We start from the raw sequence: 10,484 nt of genomic DNA on the forward strand, positions 1-10,484 counted from the left end.
CTGCTGCAGGCTAGAGCAAGGTAGCCTTTTTCTCTTTACCAGAGAACAATGCCTGAAGCTGACGAAGCAGATGGGAACCCTCCTGAAGTCTGACCTCGTTCTCCTTAATAAGTTCCTGCAAACTCGCTGCTTCCCTGTTTGGTCTTGCATTCCGTAATGGTGGAGGCGAGGAGGTGGGAAGCAAGCGCGAGTTGCTTTTATTAAAATCAGATTTAGCAGAGTCCAGAAACTAAGTAGTACAGGGTGGTAGAACACACAAGTTCGTAATAACACAAAACCAAACAAGATCAAAGAAAACAAGCAACAGAGTAACAAAAACAACAACAAAAGCACATGGCACGAGAAAAAAAGGCACATGGCTACAACAGAGGGGAAGAAACAGACACACTGTGGAACAGGGAGGAAACTGTGACATCACTCATATTTAGCTGGTTCTTGTTCGTAGATGCTGTGGAGGCAGGCCTGCACAAATACGGCTAAAACAGTTAAAAAGCTACAACATAATGTAGCATAAGGCTGCTGTGAAGCTAACTTGCTTTAACTGTAGAAAAACAGGATTGGATTGGAAAGTGACATCCACTCGATATTTGGGTCTAAACTTCAATATTTAGTCTTCACAAACGAAGCATTTTGTTAATATTGTAATGATACAGATTAGCAGTGTCACCAATGTACATACTTTTTACCAACATGTGTGTTAATGCAACTGTTAAAAAGAATGTCCAGCACTGGTTGTGCTGGTGGCCAGGACCTTTTGGGGTATGTTGCCTTGAGGCAACATGAGGCTAAAATGGATAAAACGATTAACAGTATCATATGGAAAACTTGTTTGATCTTTAAATACTACAAATATTTAATAAAAAACAAATATTAATTCTACTACATGTTATTTTGACTGAAAGCATGTAATGATGCAATATTATTAGGTAATGTTTTAATATCTTGCATGTTGAAAATAATACCACAATTAATAGATAACTGTCTTCAAGTAATCATAACTGGTTTTCATTTTCTAAACAAAACTGTTCAAAAACTCAGTATCTTAACTGCTACATGACACAATTGATTGGAATCGGCTCCTAGCCCCTAATATTGCAGGTTAAACACTAAATAATTTGGAATTCCCTAATAAATGAAAGCACAGTTCTAAAGGAATACATCATTCTTAAATGAAAAACTAAACAATGTGCAGAGTTCTTTACATAAGTGACACCTCACTTGCATAAGGCTGTATTCATTCCACTGTTGCACAGTGTTGCTTCTAGGCAACAAATGTATTTAACCAGTTTCTCATCACATTCAACATAAAGGCAACAGAACAGGCAACACTGCAATAGAATAGTGTGTATACAGTCTGAGATAAAGATATATTACCATGCTGAAATGTCTGAGATGTCCAGAAGTTATAGGGCTGCTCTGCGCTACACCAACCTATGTATGCAGACGTACGTGCAAGAGCTCTCTACTAAGATGGTTAAGCTAACCACAGTGTCAAGTAGACCACAGTTTCCTGAAGAGATATTAAGGTCACACTCATTTGTTTTTTTCTACATGGCTAAAAATTACTTAACAAAATACACACTTTTCAAAGTGTTTACCTGTTTGATATTCATCACTCCAGTATTTCTTCGGCTAGGCCTTCCATGTTTTTCCTTTATATTAGACAACAGAAACGGTCTTTTTGGTTGTACATATATGATTATCTTTTAAGGTTAGTCTTACTACAGCTTATAGAAATACCAGAGAAAGGTGAACTAAAAATTATGTTCTACATCATTAGTTGCTATTGCTATATGGTTAGCACAAGACCCGGGTTAAGACTGACTGGTCTGATTGCTTCACACACGGTGACCTTTGTGATTCACACTTTGCAATTTAAAATGAAACCTAATAATGGTTCTGCAGCTAATTCAAAGACTAAAGTACCACAATGTTGCGTGTAAACGGCGCCTGTGAAGTAGTGAGAAAAACCGGGAACCTTGTGGTCAGATCATGGAGGCTTAGTTACACCACTCTATGTGGGCCATAAGAGAGACACTATAATCTAACCCACCATGTAGATCCAGATCAGAACTGAACTACACACTTAAAGATGCTTCTTCAAGGGTTCTTTAGTAAAGAAAGTGGTTCTATATAGAACCATGAACACTCACAGAGCGCTTTGCATCATAAAGGTTCTTTGCATCATAAAAATGTTCTTCAGATTGATGGAGAATGTGCTGTAAACCTTTTTGAAAGAGGTTCCATATAGCACCAAAAAGGATTCCACTACTGTTACGAGCCACAGAGGCCTTTTTTGGTGAGAGTGTAGAGTTATAACGATGGATTAAAAGCCTCGGCAGAGATCATTAAAGCTTTCATTGCGTCTTCCTTTGGAGTTTGTAGGCCTGCAGGTTCTCTGATGGGTGAGTGCAAAAGGTACAACTTACCCCACAGATGGCAGAAAGGGCTGATAAATCAGTACAAACACAATTCAGTTAGTATAGTTATATTTTGTTTGAACCAGATGAGCTTTTCACCCTAAACACAAAAAATCAGCATCAAAGTAAATATGATTAGCAAAAAAAGAGGCTGACTGTAAAACAGTGGCTGAAATATACAGTCGTCTGCAAAAGTTTGGTCAAATTACATGTTCTTGTTGATGTTCTAAAAAAAAGTGAACGCATTCTCTACAGAGACACACTTCTCACATCTTAATGCACCAATAATGTTTATTTACTGAATTTAGCATATTGGGGGAAACAAATCAAACATAAAATGTTGCCTGTGCAAAAGTAGTATCACATTTTAAATTTAGTGTTTTATTTTTTCCAGTATGTTAAACTCAAATAAATAGAAATATACACTAAAATTTCTGAAATTTAAAAGAATGTCATATTTAAGTTCTTTGTAAATGTTAGTCTACATTCACTTAAAATATCAAACTTTGTTCAAACTTTGGCAAACGACTGTATTTTAATTACGTCACATCTGTACTTTTCTGTACTCTGTACTTTTTTTATTAATCTATGAAGAAGAAGTTTAAATAACAAACAGTTTTAATGTATATGGTGGGATGTGGTTCTCAGGTTGTTTACTTTGGGGGTCTTAGTTGTAGCAGTGTGTTAAACTAACCCCCCATGTGGGGGCTGTACTTTAGCCTGGCTAACTCTCACTGTGAGCTGATGCTGATATATTATACACACCAAGAGGAGATTAAAATAATACAGGAATGCATTCTGTCAACTCACTGATCGAAAACACTAATGATGTACTTTTATAGTATAAAAACAGTCTTCAGGGCAAATGTGGATTATCTTATAGGTGACGTGTGTGTATCGTTCTTTGAAAGGCTAATGGGTAATAGAACACTTTGTAAATCTACCTCTGCTGTATTAAACATAAGGTATTTAATATGTAATCACTTCTTTTTTTTTTTGAACGTCTTTTTATTTCCTTTTTATCAAGTGCAATCGTACAGCTATATCATCAAAAACACAACACAGGGCTCAGAGGTGTATATCTTGGGGGCAGTCCATGAATTTTGGCATCCTCTCATTGTCCATAAACAATTCCTCAGGGATAAATAACCAAATTCTTCCATGAAAATAAAAGAAGCAGATAGATATGTTTTACAGTAAAGCACATTCACATGAGGAGAAAAGAAAAAGGAAAGGAAAATATATATATATATATATACACAGAAAGAATTCAGTTGAAAACAAATGTGTAATTACTGAGGACCATTTAGTCAAGAATACGTCTGATCTCAATTGTAATCTCGCAGTTATACTTTCCATATAGTAAATATAGTAAATATCCTTAACCCTTTCCCTCCATTGCATTACTGTGGGGGGCTGCAGCCTCAGCCAGGAAACTGTAACCATCTTCTTAGCAATTAGAAGAAGGACTCTCAGTAATGATGTCTGATTATTATTTCCTACATTTTCTGGTAATGTTCCTAATAAAAAATAGGATGGTTCTAAGGGCAACTCTATATTTAGGCATTTTTTGATTTCTTTTTTGTATTTTGCCAGTATTCTGATAACTTTGGACAGTCCCAAAATACGTGTGTATGGTCCCCTACCAGGCCACAGCCCCTCCAGCACCGATCAGAGGTGCCACTGAATTTTGATGTGACAAGAGGAATCCTGAAAAATCTCATCTTATGTATTCACTTCTAATTCGTTTTGCTTGTGCATGACTGCAGCTGTAAGAGAGTTTATCTAATGGAACATCACCTTCACCGCAGACTGAGCACAGCTGCACGTCTCATATCTTACGTGGTGAAGGACTGAGAAGAACGGAAAACCATGGCAGTTCAAAAGCTGTCAGCCCACCAGATCTAGGCTACGTGCCAAACCATAGAGACCACCACAGAGAGCTTCAGGAAAGGGAAGTGTCTTATTGTGTGGTAGTTCTGTAATTCACTATGCGCCACATTCACTAAGTTGCCTGCAAAACCTTTTGCACTGATACACAAAAAATAGCAATATATCATCAACATCAAAACAAACATAAAAACTATACAATATAAATATGTAAAATTCAGCAAAGAAACTGTGATTGTGCACTTAAATGTGCAGAAATGTGTAAACTCATTTACACTCAGTCAACAACATGGAGTTTGAATTGGACACCCAAACTTTTGCTTACACATGTATCTCCATTTTGTTGTTTTTCTTTCTTTTTTTCTGTTCATTTTTTTTACACAGTTTGAAAATACCAGCTGTTCTTTACATAATCTGAACATGTTATGATGAATGGACCAAAAGAAACAGTCCAAAATGAATTAGAATGAAATATTGTTACATTAACTCTAAAGTTACCATTTCTGAGATACTGTGTCTTTTTTTGATATTGGCAATATGCTAATACACAGATTCACTCACGGCCAGATGTACAGAGCTGAGCAAACACAGCAAAATATGTCTCAATGCAGCCACAATATGAGCTCGTAATGCACATTTAATTAGCCTGCAAATTACTTTATTTAAGGCTTTGCTAATCATGCAAACTGCACACAGGACAGCCTACTAAAGAGGCATCAGACGCTGCCTTTTTAAATGAGCAGTGTGTAAGATTTAGTGGCATCTAGAGGTCAGGGAGCAGATTGCAACCAGCTGAATATCCCTCCCCTTCCAAGTGTGTAGTAGAACCCCAATCAAAAAGGGAAATGTTGACCTGTGGTGTCCTACAAGGATTCATTCTTGGGCCCCTACTGTTCAATCTTTATATGCTACCACTGGGCCAAATCCTTAAAAAATAATAAAAAATCTTATCATAGCTATGAAGATGATTACTTTGCTCTCTTGACACTGTACGTCATTGCCTCAAGTTAATAAATAATTGGATGAAAGAAAGCTTTCTCCAACTAAATAAAGAAAAGACAGAGGTAATTGTATTTGGTGGTAAAGAGCAAAGACTCGAGGTCACTGCTCTTCTTGACACCAGTGCTCTGAGGGCTAAAGATCAAGTCAGAAATCTTGGCATAACAAATAATTCAGATGTGATCCATATATCCATATAAAGGTAATAATGAAAACAGCCTTTTACCATTTCAAGAATAAATTAAAGTTTAACAATTTCATGTCACAACAAGATCTAGAAAAATCACTTCATGCATTTATCTCCAGCAGGCTGGACTACTGCAGGGGTCTTTTTACCGGCCTTCCCAAGACCACAATCAGACAGCTACAGCTTATTCAGAACACAGCTGCTGGGATGCTTATGAGAACTAACAGATTGAAGTAAGTCACTGCCAATTAGGTAAAAATTCACTTTAAAGTGCTTCTAATTGTGTATAAATCACTGAATGACCATAGACCAAAATACACTGCTGATCTGCTGGAAGGATATGAACCTAGTAGGCCTCTCCAATCACCTGGGACCGGTCAGCTAGCAGTGCCCAGAATCAGAACCAAACAGGGTGAGGCAGCATTCACTCATGCTGCCAACTGCTGGAACAAACTCTCAGATGAGGTCAGATATGCTCCGAATGCAGCCAGCATCTTTAAGTCCAGTTTAAAGACAATCTTGTTTCATTTTGTGGCTTTGTTAAGCACTGCACTTCATCTCAACATAATATTTATTTTAATCCCTTATTTTATTTTTTATTTTATTGCCTTCAATCTTTAGCACTTTGTATTTTTTTTGTAACTATCCTTGCAAATGTCTTTCTAGGTGCTAGATCTCAAGATGTCATAGGTTGTATTATTTAACATTATTTAATGCATTTATTTTTCTGTGTTTGTGTGAAGCACTTTGACTGCTGCCGTGTATGAAAGGTGCTATGCCAGTAAACTTGCCTTGCCTTATTGTGGCCGTCAGGTTTTCTGCCATCGTCTGTCCTGACTTCTTTTTACTTCTTCATGTTTTCGCTTCATTGGCAGCGAGGATTCGCCCTGCCTCGCTTTTTCTTGTGCTAAATCATAAGTTTGATCTTCCATTTGTCAAAGTTTGGGTTCTTAAACTTCTCACAACACAAAATGTTCAGCAGCACCGGCAGCAACCACTGATTCTTCTTCTTTCTTTATCTTCCAACTGGAGCTACAGCACCACCAAATTCAAGCTGCTGCTTCAGCGTAAAAGTCTGTAAGGCGCCCTCTAGAATCAGTGTTTGGTTTGTCCATTCTGGGCTATTGTAGAAACAGAGCAGTTGGCGGCCTCTGCTGGAAGAGGAGCCGCTCCCTATGTGGATATAAAGGGATCATCAAAAACAACGATTCGTAGTTACAGGTGATTAACGAACACGTGGTTTTGTTACTATATTAGATTTCTGCTAATAGATCCCCCCAAACCTTAAACACTGCACCTTTAAACGCAAAGTGTGCCACGTCTCAGGGAAAAGGTGCATATATTGCACCTTTTCATGACCTAATATTTTAAAGTTTAAAAACAAAAGCCTGGAGCTATGACAGGGCTGTATGGAGTCAATACAACTTAAAAGATATAACTGCAATATTCCCAACTAAAGGTACTGACTGATGCCACCATGCCAGCGTAGTGCCCTTTTCTCAGAGTGTTCCAAATGGGTTTATTCAATTCACCCTGAAGACCCAGGCTCAAATACCACCCACCCTAAACACAGTAACACAGGTACTGAAAGAAATTCAACTAAACTAGTTTTAAAATTTGGAAATACTACAGCATAACTATAGGGTGGCATGGTGGCGCAGTGGGTAGCGCTGTCGCCTCACAGCAAGAAAGGCTTGGGTTCGATTCCCGGCTGGGCGGCCAGGGTCATTTCCGTGTGGAGTTTGCCAGGCCAATTGGACATGCTAAATTGCCCCTAGGTGTGAATGTGTATGTCTGTCTGTCTGCCCTGCGATGGACTGGCGACCCGTCCAGGGTATATCCTGCCTTCCGCCCAATGACAGCTGGGATAGGCTCCAGCACCCCACCGTAACCTGGTTTAGATGATGTATGTACAGTATAACCTACACTGTTCTAATATCACTATGACTAAACAAATACCGTAGTCCACACATGGTAGATGACTGCAGGCTGCATAGACTAGTTAGGTAGTCACACAGTTGCCTGAAATATCCACTAGTCGGCACGGTGGGCAGCATGTTGACCACACAGGGCTTGGCCTGATTTCTGTAATGAAATACAAACTGCCAATCCCAGAGTACTTTATTAATGTGGAAGTACTTCATGAGATCAAACAAAAGAGATTTTTGAAAATATAATGAGGGTCAGGCAGGCACAAAGATAGACCCCAGAGGGGCCCTTTCCCTCTCAGACTGCACAAGTGCCAGTACCAGTGATCAGTTCCAGTGTTTCAGGGAATAGAGCAAATGCAGCTGCTCATGTTGGGTTCAGACTTTGTTTCACAAATATGAAGCTCACTTTGGGTTCAAATTTCATGTTTTCACATGTTATGTGGGTTCTCACAGCCCACCTCTCTTAACACATTCTATATTATGTTTATATTAAATTTGTTCTATGTACCATGCTCTGTGTACAGAAATACAGTTTTAGTATTAAACAGGTGAATCTAACATCCACCTTGAGAGCTTGAGAAGAGTGCATTGTGGAAGGTTTATTCAGACCAAAAAAATTTGAGAAGAGTTTCAAAAGCATTATTTGTTAAAAGAAAATTTAAATTTAATACCGGACAGGTGATTATTTGGTTATGTCCTGTCAGGTGCACATTGAGTGATGATGGGCTGATTCAGGTCAGTTTCAGACAGAATTTTTGTTGTACTTGAGTTGGTTTCAGATTCAAAACATGATGGTGTGGTTCAGGTCGGGCTCGGCTCGAGTTCAGACTCAAAGCACAATGCTGTTTGTCGACTCAGGTCAGGCTCAGGCTCGGACAAAAAAATCTCAGGCTGTATTCGGACCAAAATTTTAGGTTCCATTAAAGCTCTAGGAATAGATTGTGGGTTGGCTCATTTGGTGCAGTGGCCACCGCCTATTGAAATTTCCCCTAAGTAACTCTGACCTGCATGTATCTCCATGGTGCTGGACATCCTGCCAAGAAGGAAATGATGATATCTTTAAGAAAACGTCACATTCCGTAATGGGGTTATTTTGAACAACAACCAAACAAACAGAAGAAAGGGGCGCTAATAACTTACTGAGCCATGTTTCTGTTATTGTATAAAAAACTCAGACATTTCAATAGAGTTATTCCTCCCATAGTTCTAGTAATTAGATGGCATAGTGGGTGACATTACAGTCGTCTCTGTTAAAGAGTGAGGTTCAAACCCATGTTTGGATAACTGTGGAAAAGACAGTGCTTCCCTCTGAAACACAATCTCTCTTGATGAGTGTTTGGAACATGCTGGAAATGAAATTAAATGCTCTTTGTTTTTTCCGTTTGAGCCCCTGCTCTCCAAAATGTCTGTCCACAGGACTAGTATGGGTGCATAAGAGGCCTAAACACACTGTTTTCTGTCCTCTGCCACATGGAAGGAATTTCAAGTATGAGGTTATTCTTACCTGACAACGTACCAAACCCACTTCATGTAAGATCTGATTTGTAGATCTGATTTGTAGTATGTTGTTCTGACAACACCCACATATTTCTGTGGTAGCAAAGGAACTCTTAGCTCAAACTCAGGAACGAAAGAAAGAAAGAAACACCTCTACAACGTGTCTGAAAACAGAGAGTGAAAAATAGGATTCATACACACAAACAGACCGCAAGTGCCTGTAAGGTACAGAAAATGGCTTCTCTCTCTGAGGATGAGCTCTCCTGTCCTGTGTGCTGTGAATCGATCAGGGATCCTGTTCTTCTGAGCTGTAGTCACAGTGTCTGTAAATCCTGTCTGCAGCAGTTCTGGGACACCAAAGGATCCAGAGAGTGTCCGGTTTGTAGGAGAAAGTCTTCAATGGAGGTTCCATTGAATTTGTCTTCGAAGAACCCTCCAGAAAAGGCTGAAACGCTCTGCAGTCAGCACAGTAAGGAACTCAGACTCTTCTGCCGGGAGGATCGACAGCCTTTGTGTGTGGATTGTTGTGATTCTAAGGAGCACATCAACCACAGTTTCTGTAGCCTTAAGGAGGTAGCGCAAGACTACAAGGTAGGCTGAAATTACATGTTCACTAAAATGCTGGAGGGCAGCAGTTTTTCATATTTCATTTTCCCTGCTTTTCTAGTCTACGTCAGCTCACCAGTGCTTTGTTTATAACCTGATAGAATCAATTAGAGTAGGAAAAACGCAGAGGTGCTGTAGTTCTATGGACAAGAACGTCAAACATGGCAAAAAGATGTGCTTTGTGACAGAGCTATTAGCACATGAGCAAACTGTGGCATATGGTCAGCAACAATACTCAGATAGGCTGTGGCGTTCAAACAGTGAGCGCTATTAGGTGGCTACACTATTCCTACACTACATTACTCCACCAACAGCAGCTTCAACAGTTGACACAGTGCAGGTTTGGCCCATGGATTCAGCTTGTTTACACCAAGTTGTGACCATCCGCACATTACAGTAGGAATCGAGACTTATCAGACCATGACACATCTTTCCCATCTTCAATTTCAACTAGCCTCAGTTTTCAGTTCTTGGCTTACTGAAGTGGACAGTGTGCAAAATACCCCCTGGTATTCGGGGGATCCCATGTCTGTTGGCTTCTCCAGGGTTGTCAGGCTGCTAACTCACTGTTGATTAGTTTATCAGTTGTTCTTATATACACTTATATATACAGTTGTTCATTAACTGAGCTCTTCCTCATCTCCTCTTCTGTCTTAAGTGTGAGAAATAAGGAGATTTATAAAGACGCTACATGTTTTATAGAGGTAACTATGGCATAGTTACAGTTGTTAGGCTAAGAAGAACCAACTGGGTGAACCATTCTGCTACAGCGCCACCCTGAGGCAGAGCAGTGCTGCAGTTCTAGTTAGTTAAGAATATCAAAGACAGAAGCTGATTATGGGTGAAGCAGCTAAACAGTGAGCTTTCCCTGAATTTGTATTTGAGCTTGTGATAATATGTTTATTTTATGGGACCCCCCAGAATTTTGATTTTGAGATATTCAGGGGTCCAAGA

The sequence above is a fragment of the Colossoma macropomum genome, unplaced genomic scaffold (assembly GCF_904425465.1).
Source record: "Colossoma macropomum unplaced genomic scaffold, Colossoma_macropomum, whole genome shotgun sequence".
NCBI classification, from domain to species: domain Eukaryota; kingdom Metazoa; phylum Chordata; class Actinopteri; order Characiformes; family Serrasalmidae; genus Colossoma; species Colossoma macropomum.